The sequence below is a fragment of the Physcomitrium patens genome, chromosome 9 (assembly GCF_059467195.1).
Source record: "Physcomitrium patens ecotype Gransden chromosome 9, ASM5946719v1, whole genome shotgun sequence".
NCBI lineage: Eukaryota > Viridiplantae > Streptophyta > Bryopsida > Funariales > Funariaceae > Physcomitrium > Physcomitrium patens.
The window spans coordinates 14,107,099-14,129,735 of NC_143418.1; the positions used below are offsets into that span (position 1 = coordinate 14,107,099).

General features: G+C 31.3%; 1 long non-coding RNA gene across 5 annotated transcripts; it reads left to right on the forward strand.

Annotated features, from left to right (window-relative positions):
* Window positions 1-18,257: 18,257 nt before the first annotated feature.
* LOC141045797 (uncharacterized) lies at window positions 18,258-22,376 on the forward strand. Of its 5 annotated transcripts, none has more exons than XR_016504856.1 (4): window positions 18,259-18,629; window positions 18,749-18,792; window positions 18,947-19,196; window positions 19,566-20,403. It is a non-coding gene; the product is annotated as an uncharacterized LOC141045797 (long non-coding RNA). The 5 variants fall into 5 exon arrangements; XR_012218231.2 differs by having other exon boundaries at window positions 18,260-18,626; XR_012218229.2 differs by adding an exon at window positions 20,485-22,376 and having other exon boundaries at window positions 18,263-18,792; window positions 19,566-20,310.
* Window positions 22,377-22,637: the final 261 nt, after the last annotated feature.

Below are 22,637 nucleotides of genomic sequence, written 5' to 3' on the forward strand. Positions count from 1 at the left end.
CTTATTGATTTGGCTCTAAGCAATATTTCTATTTGAAAAGGGGCACCTCAATCAAAAGATATGCCACTAGATAGGTTGATTGGAAAGACATCCTGATATTTCTATATGAGTTGCTTTATCCATTTTATTCCTTTGGCTCTCTTTTCCACCACTGACTTAAGATTTGAATCCATCATATATATATTGATTATTCATGCTATATTTGCTTCTTCATAAAGGTTGTCTCTACGAATAAGTCTTTGCTTGTAGATTTTCTTTCTTCTTGACTTGATGCGAAGGTACAAAGAATCACCTTATATCTTCTATCTTTAAAAGAGATTATCGTTGCTATCTAATCAATTTACTTATTTCTCATGTCTAGCCATGGCATATCAAGAATAATATCATACCTTAGCTTTTTTACCTTTAATCTCTCTCTTAAGATGTAGGCATCTATCAATCTCAACATTTCTTCTTTACATGTTTCACTCAATATGTTCTCTTAGTTATCTGCAAGGTATATACTTCCTTCCTTGATTGTCTTTGTTTTAATTCTAATTCGATCAATAATTTCAATTGAGATGTAATTTTTTGTAGAGCCACAATCTACAAGCACTTGACATGGTTGTCCTCTTAGTAGTCTTGTTAGATGCACCATTCAACTTTTTTTTATAGTTATTTGGGGCCATGCCATTTGTTTCTAAGAAACAGTAGCTATGTCCAGTGCTTGCTCTTGGCACATTTATTGAGGAAGCCCATTTTTTTTGCTTTGACTTATTATTGGCTTGATGAGTTTTGAGATTGTGAACTCGTCTTATCTTGTTGGTATTTGAATTTTGACATTTTAGATAACCTTCGATCTAATGGCTTGGCTCTTGACAATAGAAATATAATCCCTTTTGCACCAATATTTATCATCTTTGTGGTGTTAATAATCCTTGTAGGACATCAATCTCTATTGGTATTGGTTGTTGTGCCATAATATTACAAAACAGCATAAGACTTTGTATTATAGGTCATGCTCTATAATTTTTGAAATCTATAGCATCGATCCTTTTTGCAATCCAAATTGCCTCTTCAAATATTTGTAGATCCTTTAGCTCCACCTCTTGTTGGATCTCAAGTTTCAAACCTAGTAAGAATTGATCTATCATCTCTGCCTTCAAAATATTGTCAATTTGGAGATATAAGAACTTGAATCATGAAACATAATCTTACTTCAACTTAGCTTATGTAAGATTTATCAATTCATTGCGTACTATCTTTTCTACATTGATTGGTAAAAATTGATTTCTAAACTTGGTCTCAAACTCCTCCCAATCACAAAATCTTCCTTAAGTTCTATAGCTTTGAACTTGATATCACCACCAAATGGCTATTGCATCTTTTAAATAGTTGACTGCATATATGATTCTTTCAATGGTATTTGCTTTAGTTAATTGAAGATATTATCGCATGTTGAAGAGCCATTGACATACATCTTCTTGTTTTGAAGTCTTAGAATATGTACTAGGCTTATTCAATTTCAACTTGGTAGATGTTGACTCTCTTATCCTCAAGGCTTCTGTTTACCTTTACAAAGTAGCTATCTAGCCTAAGAGGTGTTGTATTTGAGCCTCCATCTAGGATTGCTCCACCATATCTCTCATACTATAATTTCTCTACTGAACTCGACTATTATAATGTCTTTTCACCTCTCAATTGATTTTTTAAGAGTAGCTCGTGGTAGCCTCAACACAATATCCAATGTGACTATAACAACTGACTTTGGAGTAGATAATGACTATCGATACGCTACCAAAAGTAAATAGTTTAATACTTGCTCTGATATCAATGAAACAAGACTAGACTATCTTAAAAATCCAAGATCCTTCAAATCCACAACAACATAAAGCCTCATCACAAAATAAGACAAAAAAAACCAAAACTAAATAGAATAGGATATTAAAGACAAAATTGAGTAAATGGAAATAGAATAGAATAAAACTAAACAAAAAGATGCAAAACCAAATTTTATCAAAAAAAAGATCTGAAGCCATATTTCACCAAATGCTCGAAAAGGCCTTGGCTAGTCCTATTTATACCTTCTCCTACTACCTTGGACTTTCTAGAATGTTCTTAGGTGGTAGGTCCTATGTAGATAATTACTCTAAGCTTTCTTCTAGAAGATTATATAATAGATTCTATCTAAATAACCATCCTAAATTCTTTCTAAAATGTTCTACAATAGATCCTACCTGGTCCACTAATCTAATCCTAATTCTAAAAACTTCTATGGTTCTAACTATCTATACAATTATCTTATATATACCTTGTTATATACTTATATATTATAATAATAGTATTTATAGGTATAATTATACTTAGAATCATATTAAATTCTAAATATTTGGTCGTAATTCCAAATCTAAACTTATCAACATAAAGTACTTAGATAAATGATAAGTAGGATGAATGTTTCAACAATTGTCTTTGGTACAAAGTCATTTGTTATATTCAACCTATATAGATATAAAATTTTATAATTTCTAATTTTAAATTCTTTAGTATATTTAGATATTTTTAGAAGAATGATAAAAAAAACATCAAGAGTTTTTTTTTTAATAATATGGAAGTTGTCGAGTTCATTCTAGTAATATTGCCAATTATTTTTGCTAGTATTTTTTTCTAAGAATTCCAATTATTTTGTGAGAAATGTAGTGTATTGATTAAACTTGTTTATTTTAGTGTTTATAATTCTAGATTGTTGCTTTATACCTTGTAAGGTCAAGAAGTTCAAGGATATTTATTTAAACAATTAAAATAAAGAATCTATTGAAATTGATTTTTAAAAGTCCAACTAGACTATGAGGTGAATTTTTAATGATGTATTCTATTTTTCTTTCTATAATAATATCCTAAAGTTGAGTTTTGGTATTGTTGTTGAAGACAAATCTTTTTCTTCTTAAGCCGCATTTGAAAAAATCATAATTGAAGAATTTAATAGGAATATTCTTCTAATGTAAAAGAAATAGTATTTAATTGATGAAATTGTACAATTTTTGAGAGATATTATTTTTTTAAGCATTGAACTTTAAATTTTAATTTAGATTTACTTCATTGAACTTTTCTTGAATTTGTGTGAAATTATTTATATCATAAGTGATTCTTAATCTCCAAATGTCAAAGTGGAGATCTAAGAAGTTGTAAATAACTTTGTATTAAAGAAGGCTGTGATTCAAGAAACAATTGAAAAAGTTCAATTTCTTGCTTCTAATTTGATTGGAATTCTAAGACATCTTCTTCATGATATGATCAATCCAAAACTAGTATGTGACCTTTCTATTCTTGATGACTTATTTTGGCTTCTTTGAATGTTGAGATTAGTTAATTGTAGCTGAGATAGATGGTTAGTAGATTTTTAATTTTTATCTAAATTAGAGAATAATCAAAGCTTAGTACTTAGTTTTAATTTTGATATATTTACAAAGATGGATATAATGATAGAGGCATACTGGTATAAGCAAGTGCTTACAAGAGTATGTAATTAATGTAGTTTTTTGCTATAATTAGGATTATTCTTCTTTAAAGGGTATTATATTTAGTTTGGTCCTAATTTTTTTGAATAAGCTTCTTCTTAGTAGCTTGCTAAAGATGTCAATAACTTGTTCTAATGAGAGCAAATAAATCAATAATACTTTTTCTATTTTAATTATTTTTTTGGTGAAATCATGATGAATTATTATATTCTTCTAGATGGCTTAATATTAAGATTTGTGACTATTTTGATGCTTCCTTCATTGTCACAATAGATGTGTATTAGCTTCAAAATATTGAGGCCAAAATCTTTAGTAGGTTTGTTGAACTAAGTTTTTTCTTGGTTATTGTAAGCAATTCTATATATTTTGCTTTAAAAAAAGAAAGTGCTACCATAGGTTGTTTTATTTTAGAGCTAGGTAACATGAATAGCCTCTAATATAAATTTAATACTTATTATTGATCTTCCATTATTTAAGTCTCTTGCCTAATGTGTGTCCACAAATCTTGAAATATTTGTTATTGATTTTATAAGGTACATGATGCCATAGTTAAGTGTTCTTGCCATATACCTTAGAATTTGCTTAAATGTTGTGAAGTGTGGTATTTATGGCTTCAACATGAAACAACTAACAATATCCATAGAGTAGAAAATATCAGATTCTGAGTAAGCAAGTTATATGAACTTGCCAACTATGGATTTGTAGTGAGTTTGATCTATTGTATCTCCATGCATATCAAGATCAAGTTTGAAATATTCAACCATTGGAATTAAGAAAGATTAGCATCCTTTAAGTCTAAAATGGTAGATTATTTGGAGAGCATAGCTTCTTTGAGTCATGAATAATCTTCAAGGTATAATAATTATTTCAATCTTGAAGTAGAATATTAGATCATTTTCTTCTATCTCTGACATCTTGAATTTTCATTCAAATTTTTATTTGAACCAATTTATCTATTTGATATAATTGTGTGTAAAAAAAGATCATCTTCATAAAAAATTAGGAGGAGGATTTTTTCCTCATGATGTAAGATATAAAGGTTGTAGTCTTGTTCTCTTTTTGTGAAGCCTTGACATCTTAGAAAGGTGTTGATTTTCTCATACCATACTTTCGATGCTTAGCAAAGTCCATAGAGAGCTTTGTGATGTCAACATAATAAGTATTCTTATCCTTGGATTACAAATCCTTGAAATTATGCAACATAGACCTTTTTTTTAGATCTCCATTAAGAAATGTTGTCTTGATGTCTATGTGGTAGAATTGTCATTTTTTTGTATAAAAAGTTCTAATACCATTTGTATAGTCTTCCACTTTATAATTAGAGAAAAAAAATTCATAATCTATATCTTTTTTTTGCTCAAATCCTTGAACAAAAAATTTAGATTTTTTTTCTTTTGCAATATTTTATCAACTTTAAATTTAGCCCTATATATCCATTTGGTAGAGATAGCTTCATGGCCAAGTAGAAGTTGAATTAAGATTCATGTTTTATTTGAATAAATAGACCTAATTTTGACACACGTGGAATTTTTCCAACTTACATCCTAAACAATTTTTTGAAAGAAAGTAGGTTTTGGCAACAAATCTAGAAGTTTGCAAAAGTAATCTTAGAACCACTTAGGCCATTTTGAAGTACATCAATTTGTATTGATGTAGGATCTTTTTGTTATTGTTATGGCTTCAAGATTTTGTAGTATTTTATTTGGTGGATGTTTCATAAGAAAAAATGTCATTGAATGTTTTATGTGTAGGCCATTCTTTGATTGTATCATAATTAGATTGAAGCATGGCAAATTTTGTTTTAGAAGTTGGATATAGAAATAGAGTAATTGAATTAGCAAGATACTACTAAGGTAGTTGAGGTATTTTCCTAGTATCAAAATGTAGGCTTAATATTGCAATTATGGGTTTAGACTATTGTAATGTGTTTAAGTTTTGTAGATGGATTGCAATGAGAGATGAGTTTGATGTAGTAGAATTATTGATTTCTTATTGTGATATGTCGCAAGTTCTAGTGATTGAAGTTGGCATAGTACTAGTATTGATGATATTGTTGAGTATAGTTTGAATAACATAGTTGTCTTTATCAAAGGAGTCTTCAAGTGTATAAGTTTGAAAATCTTCAATGTCAAATAAATCATTGATTCTTGAGTCTTAATTGTAGTTGGTGAAAAACATGATTTTGTTAAATATCACATCGCAAGTCACTTGAACCTTTTTGTAATATGGTATATAAATGCAATATGCTTTTGATGTGTTATGAAAGTCAATGTAGATGCCAACTATCAAGTGTGATTTAAGCTTTATTCATTTAAGTAATATCATATTTTACAAAATATTAGCAGCTAAAGACTATGTTATTTTTAAGATCTAATTTGCTACCAATAATTAATTCATATGGAATATATTTTGAGTTTGATTTGGTCAAATTATAGTTCACAAGGTGGACTATCACATGTGTTGCTTCTATTTAAAAGAAGGCAAGAATATTATCTTCAATAAGCATTATCCTTATCTTATTCAATATTTTTTTTTTAATATCCTATTTTGTAAGAGCGTGCATGCTATAGTAAGTTGACAATCTATCCCATATTACTAGAAATATGTAGGAAATTCCGTTGATATGAATTCTCTCCTATATCAAATCATAAACAAAGAACTTTATGCATAGTTTGTTTTTATATTATTGTATGAAATTTTTGAAATTATTCTAATGATTGATCTTTTATTGCCATGAAATAAATCTATGAGAAACAATTGAAATCATTTGCAAACAAGATGAAATATTTAGAGTGGACAAGACATTCTATTAGTAATGGTCCACATACATTACTGTATATAAGAGCTAGAAGCTTTGTGGCTTTAGTGAAGGAACTCTTAGGTATTTTTTAATGGGTTTGTTTACCTTGATGATAGGTGGAGAAAATTTGGTTTTTCACAGAAAATCAAGGTAAACAAATTTTTATGAATTTATCAATGCTAGACTTCAAAAATTGATATGACCTAGCATTTTGTGCTATAATTTTGACAAATTTGTATGTGTGTTACTAATGCTATTTAATTCTAGTATTGTGTGTCTTAATATAGGTTCATGTGGTTTACTATATGGTTTGGAGGTGGAGTTTTATTCAAGGTATTTTAGTTTATAGAGTCCATTTCTTTGTTCTTTGAATTCTTTGCCTACTATTTGATGCAATTTCTTTACAGAGATAACACTACATTTTGTTGGGATAAAAATGCAAATGTTTTTAAAATCAGTGATTTATTCTATTAAGAGAATGTTTCTATGTAGACCAAGAACGCAGCAAATATCTTTGAAAGATTTTATTTCACCATTGGACAAGGATAAATCAATTAATCCTTGTCTAGCTATGACATGAGAATATCCTCTTGTGGATGTTACTGTGGCACTATTTGAGTGATCTAAAGCACTAAATGCTGGATAGTCTCCAGAGTAGTGTCTAGAGGTACTTGAATCAAGGATCCAGTTGTTATTTTGGTTGTTTGAGTTGCTAAGCGTGAGAAATTCTAGTGGATCCAATTTGACTTTATTACTATGAAGATTCTGTGAGTGAGGCTCAACAAAGAATTCTTCAGCAAGATTGACTCCGAAGGCTAGTGAATTGGTATTTAAATGAGGTGCTGTGCTGAAAGTTCTTCAAGGTTTGAGTACCCATGTGACGAATTTTGGTGATGCAGAAGTGGTGCGGGAGCTCTGCAGAATCGAGCAGCGTGGCCTAGCTTCCTGCATCGGTGGCAGATGAAGCAGTTTGGCGACTGGCTCCCAAGGTTCTATCAGTGGTGGTAAACACTATTCTGCCAATTCCATTGTGACCTCACGGGTTGTTGGGCTGAACTTCCTCGGTTGAATAGGCAGCTATAAATGTTCCTAATTTTCATTCGAAGGGCTTCGTTTGGAGCTTCGTGCGGTCGCCTCAGTATGGTGTTGGTCTCCTCCATATTCATACGATTCCAAAGTTCTTGAAATGATGGAATTATTTTTTCTGATTGTATCTGCAAAACCAATTTTTCAAAACAGCGGGATAACCTGTTCAAAATTCGGTGGACTATTATTTTATTGGGTTGCACTTGGTCTATTGCCTTATGACCCCGAAGTATGTCAATGACATTTTGCATAAATGTGGAAACATCCTATTGATCGGTCATGCGGATGTGATCCCACCAATTTAATACCACCATAATATCAGATATGGTATTTGTATGAAACATAGTGCTCAAAGCCTTCCATGCTTCGCGCTGGTCCGCAATATGAATGATGCTATGTCAGAATTTTGGAACTAGGGAGAGTTGAAGCATAGCTTTTGCCCTCCGTTTGCGCCTCCGAGACACATCAATTTTGCGTTGTCCACTGTCTAAAGGTTTCGATTATCTTTGCAGATCTGTTGTTGTGCTTGATGATGGGGTCGTAGATAAGGGCTTGACAAGGTCCCAAAAATCTTCTTTTTCAAGAATACTTTGAAGTGTGATTGACCAATGTTTGTAGGTTTTAGGATCCATCCGCTTAGTTTCCTTCAAACAAATGCTCTCCAAATTGCTCATCTTGTCTGTAGAACTAGAAAAAAATGTGTTTCTGTGTATATACTCGTTCCTCAAGTGTTTGAGACGTTGATAGTAACTTGTTTCAGTGATTCAAATAAGAAATAGAAAATGATAGCGGAATACAAAAGAGCCTCCCTGCTCTGATACCATGAGAGAAGAACAAGAAACAGTATAGATGTTAAACACAAATAGAATAAAAAGAAAACAAAATAACAAAATAAAAGTGGTGCGTACTTACACACTGTGACAATAGTATTTGCAGGTATAAGCACACTTAAAATCATGTTGAATGCCGAGTATTTGGCCATGATTCTGGATCTGAACTTATCTACGAAAAGTACTTAGGTGTTAGGTGGATGATAAGTAGGATGAATGCTCTAACAATTTGTAGTTCACTTAATGAGCTCTTTGTCTAATCAGCGCTTTGCAACTTTACTAACTGTTTTACAGGACAGTGAACCTGTGGTAGAATTTCCACAGATCTTAGGCACCACTAGTTGTACTTCGTGGGATAAGCCGTCGCTACGAGCAGTAGCAGTCAATGAGCTGCAAAGAAGCATGGAGTAGTAGATGTGGCTTTAATCTCTTTCGTGAATTACCTGCGTGAGAATCTTCAGGGAAAACCTAAGGTAACACCGCGACTCTTGCCGTGCACTGAAACTGGGCCATGATCGAACACCATTCACCGTTAAATGTAACAGAAGCTCAATTCTGGATGGTGATCAACGTCATGAAGCGTTTGTAGAGCAGAGTCATGATGTAGAGAATGAGAACTCGTTTCGCAGACACGATGAATTTGCCATTAAAACAGTGACCGGGGTCAGGTACGCTACCCAGGTGGGGAATCGTACCTGTGTTGGCCGTTAAAGACCCAAGTCCTTGACCACAAACCAGAATTGGACCAAGGGGATACACAACCATTAAGGGTCCACATCATGAAGTAGTCGGTAAGAAGCAGACCCTCGCGGTAAGTTCACCCTTCCATTCTCAACACAGTGGTGGGGGGGACCAAAAAATAAAATAAAAGGTAACTGAAATCGACAGAAAGTCACACCGAAGACCAACACAGGCGCACATAGACTTGGTATAAACTAGCCCTATCCAAGAACTCATGCTACCAGCAACAACAGCACCCAATGACACAGCTAGCCGGCAGGGCTCATCATCCACAACGAAGGTGGGGCGCGAGTCTTGGTTTCAGAAGTTCCAGTGTCAACAGCGACCTGTGCCAAAAGTGGACCACAGGCAGCAGCAGCAGCACCCCCAAAGGGCCTCACAAAAGTGGATATCATGTGGGATTCACTGTGTGCCAGCTCCAGTTAAACTGTTCCAATCCACAAACACCGGCACACAATCGGCACTTAACTTGTGAGACTGAGCCAGGAGGAGGGTGATGCAAACGTACTACTGCGTGCAATACCCAGCGCATCTTTTTACTAAGTGTAAAGGTGACTAGTACGAGGTGGGTACAGTACAGTACTTCTCCCTGTGGAAGAACAAGACTCTCTCTCCAGAAAACCCCCCCCCCTTCCTCACCCTAAACGACACACTCTACGGATGACGACGATCTGTCACACGCCAGCCTGTCGCGTATTATTATTTCCTTGGTCGTTGCGGCGAATTAAAGCTTTCAATTCCTTGTTCGACGTCAAGTAGTAGTCAAGTCTATAGGGGGGACAATTGAATTGGATTGTATTTGTGCGTGTACTGCAGTTAACTGCTCCTTAACCGCAAAAACTCTAGGCAGGATGTGTAGCCTTCACGTGCTATTCCCTCTTCACCTTTTGTGCTTTCTCATGTTTCCGAAAGCTGGCTTGAATACAGTGCTTGATGGCTATATGGAGGTAGAAAACAGGAACGTTAATTAGGTGATTCTAGTGGAGAGGCGATTTTCTCAATTACGTACATGACTGCCCTTAATAAGTTTCTGAATATAGATATTGCTGGGTTACAGTGCAAGTGTAGTTTTTTGTACGATGTGTTGAAATGGAAAATCACTTTTCATTGTACGTAACATCTGGAGGGTCATCTGATCACTTGGATGCACTTTTGTTGTTGTTGTTGTTGTTGTTGTTTCTCTTGTTGGTTTGTTTCTTTGTTTCAAGAACTTTTGATGCTGTTGCCGTAATTTTATTTCAGGATCTATGAAATGAAGCAGGTTATTTTTTCATGTTTTGTGATGTTGATTTTTGTAGGGTCTTAACAGATATTGTGGATGTGACTTAATCACATGTTTTGATGACAGTGAGATTAGCGTGTTTATAATTAAATCTGTTCCTGTAAAGTATCAGATCAATTCAATTCTTAATACGATTCCATCTTGTACACTTCAACAGTGTTTGAGGATCCAAACTAATACTTTTACAATTTTAAACAATTAAGTATTTTTGTAACTGAAAAAAATTATTAGGCTTCAGAGTACAAATTAAAGATTTGAACATTACTCATTTTCAAATATATATATATATATATATATATACATATAAACAAAATAATTTTATTATTGTATAACAAATAAATCCACATATAATTTATTTTATTTATTAATATTATAAATTTTTAACACTTGTATTTATTTATTGATATAATTATTATATTTATAATATGTATAAATAAAAATATATAATATGTATTATTACTGGTACAAATAAAAGAAAGTCTGTAACACATGTTATATGATACATAACTAATAATAATAATAATAATAATAAACCAGCACAAAAGATCCTTGCTATGCTTTGCATGTAACATATTAAAAAATAGTCATTATAATGTAAATATATATATATATATATATATATATATACAATGTTAGTAGATGCATATATACATGGATGAATATGCAATGTTTAGATGGATAAATATAAATATAGACAAACAACTCCTACCCCAATAAAGAAGATATAAATTAATATTTTTTACAATGGTAATAAAGAATAAGAAGCAATGTAAGCTCAATTTTTGTATTTTTGTGGATACAATATACATCTATGTATTTCTTCATCCATTAATGCATCCAAGCATGTAGAAATCATCTAAAAATATTTAATTTGAGATGCAATAAAGTCATGATCTGAGTTATTGTATCCACACATTGACAATGTGTTAACATTATTCCTTCTAAACATATTCTTTTAAGACCTCCTCAAACTTCTTTCATATTTGCTCTACCTTGCTAGTAGATTACAAGCATGCCATTGTGTGTCTTAGATTGTGGATCATACATAAGGCGGATTTGATAGTGTTCAAAGAAGATGTGTATCTTGTTTGTTAAAAACAACAACAACAACAACAACAACAAAATTCTGTTAAATGATCTTGATAAAAATCAAGGCAATTCTTCATTTCTTACATAATGAAACCTCAACCAACCAAACTATAACTCCATGCATGGGAGACAAACGATGCCAATGAGTCAATCACCAAACGTTGATTTCCTCACTGCACAAGAAAGAAAATGGAAGTTTGGATTGGCATACGTAGCGGGTATACATACATACATACGAACAAACGAATGAAACAGATATACGGATGAAGTTTGGATGAAAGGGTATAACCTTCATCCACTTCGAGGACAAGAAGTGTCAAACACCGGAGCAGAGGCAGTGGTACAGTAGTAACGAAGTAGAAGAAGAAGACGAAGAAGACGACGAGCGAATGGGTTCCAGATCCTCCTCGCGGGAGATTGAGGAGGAGGAGGAGGAACGTGCGCCGTGAAGTGGTCAAATCGCGAAAAGGAGGAGGACGAGGAGGCATGGGCGAGGCACAGGACCACCCCCAGAGTCCCGTCCTACGACCATGCTTGCGACCAGATCCCTGCAGATTTGCAAGTACCCTTTTTCCTCTTGATGTCGTCCTGTTTGTCCCCCGGTCCCCCATGGGCATCTTCCTTAAGGGAGAGCTGATCGGTCTCGGATCCTTCACTTCCCCTTCCAGCACCACCTGTACTACTCTACACTCCCTCGAGAACCCCCCCCCCCCCCCGAAAGAAGGCGGTTTGTGACCTCCATGCTTCAGGAGTATGTGCCGAAAGGTTCGATGATTCTCCCAACTGCTAGGTCATGGGCGATTAGAAAACCCACGTAAGGTAGTAACCTGACCATATTCATGGAGCACCAAAAGAACTCCACAAAAGCTAAAACGTGCGAGGGGAGATGTTAACTGCAACCCAGCGTGCGCCGAAAATCTATTCTTAGGGTTTCAACTGGGTCGTACAACTAGAGTGGTGGTGGATGTAAAAACGCTTTTTGACTATCGCGAGAGCTGATTATTTGACGGGATCGAATCTATGATTAGACAAAGCAGCACATCAGGTTCGCGTGTCAAGGATTGCTGCGATTGCGCAAACGGGGTCCTGGTTACCGAGACGGTGCGCAAGCCAGAAATCGTTCTGGCGCATTGCGACGCTCACGTCCTTGCATCCACACTTTTGCGCAACAGCCTTGTCGTGCCCCCGGATGATGAAAACTGACTGCATGCCTTGCTTTTCGTGTGATTAGGGTTTTCGTGCACGTCCTCCGGGTAAACCCTAATTGAAACCATTGCATTCTTCTTGATGTCTTCCTTCATTTGATTCAAAAAGAATTGGCGGTGTTCCTTGTTTGGAAATCCCTTTGAAGTCTTGTAGTTTTTCTATTGTTTTATTACTTTCATTTCATTTCGTCTTGTGGTTTGTGCCCAAGGCGCTTAACTTGAGAGGTATATGATGGGATTTGGTGTAGTAGGCTTGGTGTGACTGCATCATGGCAATAGCCTCCAACTATTACCTCTTTATTTGTTCCCTCTTGTTTGTATTGGCTTGCTTGATAAATGGTCATTGTATTTTATTTTTTTTCCAATGATAAATTTCAAATGCATTGTTCTTGAGATTTTCATGTTTTCTCATTTGGGTTTGAATTCTATGTTTAAACCCTAAGTTCTAAATTTGTGCCATGTGGACTATGCAACATCACTTCCATGTCATTATTACATGTTAGCAAGACTCGAATGCATTATATTTTGAAATTAGTTATTTGATTTTTTGATTTAATGATTTTTCTTGCTTATTATCACAATACAAAAAAATGTATGTATATTTGAATCTTAAGCATTGAACATTAAATCCTAAACCTTGTGTTCTACATCTTAAGCTTTGAATCCTAGAGTTTAAACCCTTAACTTCACACTCTAAATCTTAGATTCTAAGATTGCTATGTTGGATGTTAAAGTTGCCACCTTGCATTTTAGTATGGCTATTATTATCCCACATGATGTTAATTACCTCTCATCTCCTCTAATGTGTTAATTGTTCATTAATTGCTTCTTAATTTGTGTTAATTTACAATACAAGCAATCCAAGTATGTTTGAAAATAAGCTCCTACATTCCATCAACTACTTGGAACTAATACAATTGCAAAATAAAAAGAAAAAAAAATGAAACAACATACTAAGACAAAAGAATTGGAAAAATACAAAAAAGACACCTTGAACTAGACAAGAGGAGAGGCCAAGTATTATAGGAAGGTTGCCAAAATCATCAAGCAATAGAGTAGGAGCAAATAAGCTTGGCTAAGTGCTAGAGAGAACGAAACAAAGACTTAGAGAAGTCATCTTTACTTCATGAACATGTCAATTGTGCAAAGATTTTTTTCCAAAAATAGGATTTGTGATTTGTAAATCTAACTTTTGAATATGCCAATATTGTGCACATTTTTGTAAGATTCGGCATTTTTGTTACAAAGTTTATTGATAGTTTGAATGATTTTGTTTGTTGAAAGTGCTTCTTATACATAATTATATGTCTCCAAGTTTTTAATATCTAAAAGTTCACTTTATAAGTCATGGTTTTAAAGTTTAAGAATAATATAATTTTTGATTGCCTAAGGTTTGAGAAGTGATACGAAGTAAAAGTTGCTATGACATGAACTAAATATTCTTTTAGGTATGATTTTAAAGATTATAGTTTGTATCCTAATTTTGGCAATTACAGAAAATATAATAATCATAATAATAGTATATTTATTTTCAGAAAGTTTCATTATACATCTTATAAATTTTGAAAAACTTCACCTCTTAACATGGATGTTAGACAAAATCAAACAAAGAATACTACCTATGCCATGTAAAATAAAATTTCATTATGTCTAATCTTCTTTTTTCATAGCTTCTTGGATAAAATTTATGAGTAAAAAGCCAACCAAGAGAGGTTTTTTATCCTCAATTAATTACAAGTTTTAAATGTTGTAGCCTCTCATCATCCTTTCTAAGCATTAAGAAAAACTTAACACTTAAAAACCAACTTTAAAAAGCTATTAAACAAAAACTTTGCAAAGGTTCTCTATTTAGTAAAGAAAATTTTACTTTAGATGTCTTTGCTCTATGAAATAGTGCAAATTAAAAGGGGGCCATAAAATGGACTAAATTTTAATTTTAATGTTATTATTTTTTTTTTCTTCTAATTCTAATTCTAAAGAAACAAATTGTACCTTGCTTCTAAAAAAATCAGAATTTTAAACCTAGTAAAAGTAAAATATAGTAAATTTGAAAGTTCTTTCTAAATCTTAAAATAAAATACTATTTAAAGTTAGGTTTTCTACAAACATCCAAATAAAAAAAATTACTTTAAAATAATGCCAAACTTTAAAATTCTTAGCCTTTTCCTTATTTTATCTAAAAACAAAAAATAAAATTATATTTCAATTATCAAAAGCCATGTTTAATACTTATTGCTATTAAAATTTGAATTCAATTTTTATAATTTTTTTTAAAAATCTAATATCTTATAATTTTTATTTTAAAATATGGTGCTAATTGAATAAATCAATAAATTTAAAAATATACAGTGATTAAGTATATTTCATAATATATTTTTAAAATATGTTTTATATCAATATTAAATTTATTGGCATTTATCTATTAAAATACAGTACAATGGCTTAAAAAATCATATTTTCAAGTTTAATTTATTTTATTTTTCTTGTTTTTTTGCAAAATTTTATGAAATTATCTCATATATATATATATATATATATATATATATTTATATGTATCTAATAATAATAAAGTATTTATTTGAAAATTACATTTTAATATTAATATCCTTGATAAATTAGAACATCATTTATCTTACTAACTTCAAAATTATTCATAATCATTTGATTCTATTGTGATTTAATCTAAATACATCTCGTTTCTTAATTGTTCTATAAAATTATTTAAGATTTATTTTCTAAAATAAATATATTAATCAATTTTTTGTATTTTTGTATTTTTGTAGTAATAATATCTTTTAGGTATTCTTGTAGATACAAAATAATAAATAATTTTAAGATTAGCATATTCCCACTAGGTTGGATTAAACTAATTAAACCAATTCTATTCAACTGTCTTTATATAAAAAGTAATAGATAAATAAATATTTAAAACTTTATTTGTATTCAGAATATGTGCTGCATGATCATGATAAATTGTATGTAATGTTTAAGACTTTTTCAAATGAATTATGAACTTTTTTATTAAATTTATATTTTTACTATTTAGTTTTCAAATTTTAACAACAAAAATTAGAAAATAGAAAAAAAAATTAACATTCTAAAAGAATATATTTATAAATTATTTAATTTATCTTTTTCAATAAAAATATTTTCAAAACTTTTTTATACTTTAAATTAATTACTCATAAATTTGGATTAGAACAAATCCAACTAATAATATTTTTAGTTTTACATTCAAATCTTTTAACTTTATTGAATATAACAAAAGAAACTTGATGATATTAAAAAGATATATTTTTTTTAAATAATTTTATTTTTGATTGATTAATTAGTCAAACATAAAATTAAATACTAAGATTGTGAGTGTATTGACAAGATAGCTGAAAATTGTGTTTTCTTTTCATAATAGAAGAAGTTACATCAAAATTGAATTTAGAATTAAAAGAGAAAATTAAGTGAAACTTGATAGCTATTTTTCATATGTATGTATATATATATATATATATATATGTGTGTGTGTGTGTGTGTGTGTATGTAATTCCTTGCTATACATAGGGTTTTTTCCCCTAAAGTTTGGATCTTTGATTTAAGAGTTTTTTCTATATTAATATCAAATCTATTACTGTAAAATATTATTTACATTTTTTTCTAAATTTTATTTGATGGTATATTAGATATAATAGTATAATAGAAATAACAGTTTACTATTGAGGTATATATTTAAAAGTAATTGATCCATTTTATGATAATTTGATGAATTTAACTTAGTATTTATATTACTTTACACTCTTCTTATTTATTTATTTATTAATGTATATAATTATATTTATAGACAAGCATGAGTCTAACATTTATAGATTGAATCTTTTACTATTAGATTTAATCTGTGATGTAAAAAATTGGACTGATTCTATTTATAAAAATAATATATATTAAAGCCTTAAATATAATAATACCAAAAAATTAAATAAACAAGTAGAATTTTAAATGTATAAATATATATATTTATTTTTATATAATAAAAAAACATAAATTATATATAAATTATTATATAGAAGATACATATTTAGAAAAATGATAAAGCAACCCAAATTTTTACTAAATCAACCCACAAGTTTAGACCATCATTGTATTCTTTCAACTCTATCTCTATTCTCAACTATTGCCCTATTTTTGACGTTCCTAGCCCCACCCCCATCCTTAACCATGGTTGAGAATAAGGAATGGTTGGAAATAGGGATGAAGGTTGCAAGGTTGGAATGATGGTTAAGATAGAGTGAGTTGCTTATGTAAAAATTTGGGTTGCTTTATCATTCTCTTATATATATGTATATATATATTATATAAATATAAATATATTTTAAACTAGTAACACATTTAATATAATTTTTTATACAAATATTAATAAAGATATTATTATTTAACACTATTATCGATTTATTATTTTTCAGCAATTAAAACTTAAAACTTAAAATATAAAGTTTTTCTCAAGAATTTTATTAGAAGATTGTTTTAAGATTTTGTTTAGGATAATTTCTAAAAAATTCTAAAATGTATTATATATAATAATTACAAAATTATAGTACATGGAAAATATATGGATTTTAGGTTTAGATCATTGATTATTTGGTAATGAGTTTTTTAGATTAATTTTACAAAAAAAATTTATAATTTTTCTTTCATATATAAATAATTATAACCATATACATATATGAGTTTTTTTTTGTGTCTTATCTTTTACTCTTCTAAATTTTGAAATTAATGATTAATTGTTTAAACTTTAATCTTGTTGAAAAAATCTTAAATATTGATAACCAAATTATTATTTTTTTAATAATTTTTTAGGGATTTATGTATTTTTTATTCTTAAAAACCAAAACCCATTACAAGAATTAAGGATTGTGCAGAAATACACCACAATTGTTTTTTGTTAAACAAAAGAGAGGAAGTGAAGACAATAAATCTATTAAACTACGTACATTTCTACAAGAACATCTTGTATTTTAAAACGTTCATTAGAGTATTAACCAGAAAATTCTTAAAGACATCTTAAAGAAATATACAGAAGTAATTAGAAAAATCATTTTGGTTTCCTTAAGTTCATTATTTGAAATTCTTTTGCAAATGTGCTTCTGTACAGTAATGAGTATTCTTTTGTCTTTTAGAATATTTTAAAGTTCATTCAGCCAAGACTATAATAATTGAATGGATATTACTAATTTTATATAATACTTTCATACTGTGCAAATATATATATATATATATATATATATGTTTCATTCAAACATGTCAATCTACATATATATATATATATATCTATACTCATTAAAAAAATCAATCAGTGTTCAAGAAAACCCAACATACATGTATAATTATATCTTTATCACATCTTTTTTTTTAGTTCCCCTCTTTGGTTTTTTTTTATACATATAGAGAGAGATTGACATGTTTGAATGAAAATAAGTTTACCAACTCCATTTGTACAACTACTGTTTTACAGACCACCATGAAATTTACCAAAGCAACACAAGATTGGAAGAAGAAAAAAAAAAACCACCATTTGCTGAAAACTAAGATAGGGAACAGAAAGGGAACGTGAGGACAGGGGATGGGAAAGGGGCTACTAGAATGAGGGAGGGAGACCCTATAGCCATGTAAGTGTGTGAGTGACCTTTGGGGCTGCTTTGGGGACACACACTCCCCCCCCCTTCCCCTTCCCTTTTCCTTTTTCTCTTTCCTTTTACTTTTTCCCTTTTCTTTAGGGGAAAACCTTGTGAGCCCTTTTTTCCTGACCTTTCTTTTTTTTACTTTTAGGGTTTAAATTTATTCACCCTCCCCCCTTTCACATGATTCAAGGGCCTGACACGGTTTTAGGTGTCCCGACGATAATGGGGCCCGTCCCTTCCCCTTCTCGTCTGTCTGCGCCTAAACCCTAACTGACTCCAAGTTTGTGGATGCCCCATTTTATTTGCTTCAAATCAACCCCCCATTAGGGAATCAGAAGCTTCTTTTTCCCCACATTCATTCTGGGGAATGATGATGATGAACAAGTTGAATGGAGGGAAGGGAAGGGAAGGAAAGGAAAGGAAAAGAAGGGTGGTTGTTCTTTCGCTTTTATCCATTATTTTCTGTTACTTTTGTTGAGGATTGATTTTGTTTTCACGTGGAAATTCAATATATTGACCCAGTGTGTGTGTGTGTGTGTGCAACAAACAAAGTGTTGGATCATCCATCCGACCACATATTTATTGCCTTTCTGACGGTGAATTTCATGACCATGTCTCCTGTCCCGCTTTCTATATATATATATATATATATCTATCTATCTATCTATCTCTGTGTGTGTGTGTGTGTGTGTTTTTGTTTGTTTTATTACTTGTATTAAAAGAATATGTGAGAGGGTTGTTGGTGAGCAGAGCCATAATGGAGCCATGCATTGGGGGTTGGGTGCCCGTGGGAACAGTGGGAACTGATTTGAACTTGGGTTAGGCTTGGTTAGCAAGTGTGTGAGAGTTTAAGAAAGAGGGAACATTTGCAACGTTCCCATGTTCCCCATGTTGCGTGTTGATCCTCGATGAAGAGAGATAGAGCTCTATAAAAACACAAGGAAAATTATTTCCTTCATGAGAGCTTAATGGCAATCAAGCCAACAAGAGCTTTGATGAGGTTATTGTTTACCTCGAAGAACCCAAGTGTATTTAAGCTCTTGTCATAGAACTTGGTATGTGAAACCTTTGTTCACATTAATGCCAATTTGATGTAAAACCCTAATTCTTCCCAAGGTGTTGTAATGGGTTAAGTTTCCAAACGCCACTTTAAATAAGCCCCCCTCCCTCCCCCCCCCAAAAAAACACTTGGAAACAATTCTTATAAAACAGGGAAACCCTTTTTGCAAATGTGATTTATCCTACGGCCTTGTAAAATTTCATTTGGATAGTGAATTTATTCTTATAAGCCCGTAAATTGTACTTAAACACAAAACTAGATTAGGGTGATTTACTGACTAATTTCTGATTGGCTGGGTTGACGTTGCAGGTGTTCTTTAATCACCCATATCTATGAGAAAAAAAAACTCGCACAGATAATAAATTTAGCACTAACTCTAAACATACATATATATATATATATATATATGCAACTTTTATTTGGTTGTTTTCAAGTTGGTAGATGGCAGCTCAATGCAATGTGGGTGAAGAGGAAAAGACAAGAAAGTGTTTGATGAGCCTTTGCAAAATTGGTAGAATGCTTTGTATTGCAGTTCAACCATCAACCTTCACAATTAGTAATGAGCAATGATAATCATAACAGAGATGAACTACTTTACATTTTGCAGAAGTGCATACTGTTGTTGAAATTAAACCACAAGGATTGTTTATATTTGAATTTACTTTTCAAATAACCACTCAAATTTTGTGCAGTGGAATTTAATGTCGTGCATAATTTGAAAGTTACACAAGGTTTTTAATTATTTTATTATTCAGAAAGAAATACTACAGATGCAACCAAGTGTGTGCGCGTATGTCTTTATGTGTATATATGTATATTTTTTATTTTAAAGTTTTAATTTATGTTTTGAAGGATATGTTTCTGACAGGTTTTAGAATTTATGAAGTACGCCAGTTTTAATAAGCATTGCTTCTAATTGAAGTACAATTTTATCAATCTACTGTTTGGTGATTACCTTTCTTCAATAATGACATCATATTGTGACACTTAGTTTTTATAAGTAGAAGACATAAAACATGCATGTTGTTTTCAACAATGATTAGAGACACAGAAGGTATTTTTTGTTTACCAATGAAGTTACAAGGCTACACTACTCTAAATAAATTCTTGTACTGCACTTGGAAATGCAATCATTTTCTTGCAAAAATACAGTTTATCTTTTGAAAAATTATATAGCTTGAACACATCTTTTTTTTTTTCTTTTTGAAATGGATATTGTTGTTTTCAGGCTTAAAAGACCTGCTTAACAAAACATTTTTCTATTCTTATATTCATGATCTAGAAATATTTTATTTTATTTTGTTTTTTGATGAATGGATTATAAGTGTCTATCCAATATTTGATCGGAAAGAACAATTGTTCAATTTTCTTCTTCTCCCTATTTTTGAAGTTACAATACTTAAGATTGTTTCGTTAATAATTGTGGAGGTACTTGCATCCTTGGTTTTTCGTTTTAATTCTAAGTTTGTAGAAAATTCATTGATGTGATTAAGGAATCTATCAAAGTCTCAATGATTGGGTTTCAAAGTTGAAAGATTCTATTATATGCTGTATATCTCTTAGTGATCCTCTTTGAAAACAGACAATTGGATCATGTTTCACATGTGTCTAAATTAGAAGTGTAACATGGATATATTTCTCAAAAAGTTATTGTGGGTATCATTAGTTGAAATGCTAAATCAACCATAACAAGATTATTATTATTTATTTCACACTATTATTACTGCAATTGCCCATTTCCATGTATTGTTTCTATTTTTGTATTAGGTCAAGTAAAGTGTGCACATCAAAATTAAAAATGTCACTGCAGAATTTATGTACATTTTAATACATTTTGTTTATCAAAGAATCACAACACACGATTTTAGAGACTTCATTTTTACACAAAACAAAAAAGAAGTTCACTGTTTTGATAATCTTCAAATATTCAGGTAGCCAAAGCTGACAAAACTGTCTATAGAGCATTGATTGAACCTAGAAAGTCAACTGAAAAATTAACCAGTAATTTGTTGCTGTTAGAGCATGATATGTTCGATTTTTATACTGTGTTTTAAAAATCGTGCTTCGTTTTTTTTCTGCTTTTCATTGCCAAATTTGAACCCACTAACACTTTCACTCATGCACCCACATGATATCTTTTTTTAGTGGGTTTATAATTAGAAATTCTCAAAACAATTTTGCAAAGTAAAAATTGATATTTTGATGGTTTTTTCCTGGATGGGTTCCACCCCTATTGTTAATGATATTGTTGCTTTGGTGCTACTTGTTAGTTATTGACAACTTAAACTTTCCAAATTTAATACTTTTAGTAATTACTAACTAAACTAACAACGTTTTAAAAAGAACTTTACAGGTCTTGTTGTAACAAAAAACAATCAAGTTGTTCAAAGTGAAGCCAATTTGGCATTGTTGATAAATGTCATCGAGTAACTGTATACAAAAAAAATCATGAAATTTAAGTCTTGTTAGCAGTCACAGCTCAGAAGGCTTGCTTACAGCGAAACACACATGCCCACATTCTATGGAAAAAAATAGACAAAATTTGAAGAATATAAAATCTGATTAAAGCTTGACAATTTGTATAAAAAGTGCAAATTCGTAGAAAGCAACGTGACAGTAGAGAAAGTTAAAGTTGCATGAAACTTTAAAAAAGCCTACTTTGAATGGCCAGAATTGGATCGGATTCCAACAAAGCTTCGTCGAAAATAGCAACAATTTGGAAGTAGCATTCTCCTATGACAACCAGGGGACTTGATGGTTGTATCACTTTGATTTATGTCAATTAATGTAATTTCTCATAAATCTCCGAATTTACCATTCTCTCAATGCCAACTTAAACAAATAATTGTCTTGGTCAATTGCTGTACATGTGACAACGATAATCTTTGTGTCGACTTAGTCGTTGGAATTGTCATGGTAAGCCATACCACCATCAAACTGAAAGCAAATTGGTCTGATGGGGGTGGAGAGCACTATGAAGCTCAACAGGGCCCAGCTCACTGTAGCTACAAGTTTCCAAGGCAGATAGTAGATTAGTAGTGCTTGAGTATGCTTTAGTTCCAATCTATCACTGGTTGTGTGCATTCAATGCATAGTGTATTAAAAAATCCTTTTTGGTAGTTGTAATTTGGCAATAAGTGGGGCATTAAAGGGAATTAATTTAGTAAAAAAAATGTTAGGATTAGGATGTGGTTAGTTTTCTTTGGGTTCTTACTAATAGAAGGCACTTTGTCTTATGCGGACTTAGTGCATGCTAAGTTAGTGCACCCCTTTGTTGAACCATCTACTTTGGAAGCTAACAAAGACTGCTATAAAGTAGTCAAAAACAATGATGCAATCAAAGTAGAGTTGATAGGTGTAGTCACTAATATAAATAACTTT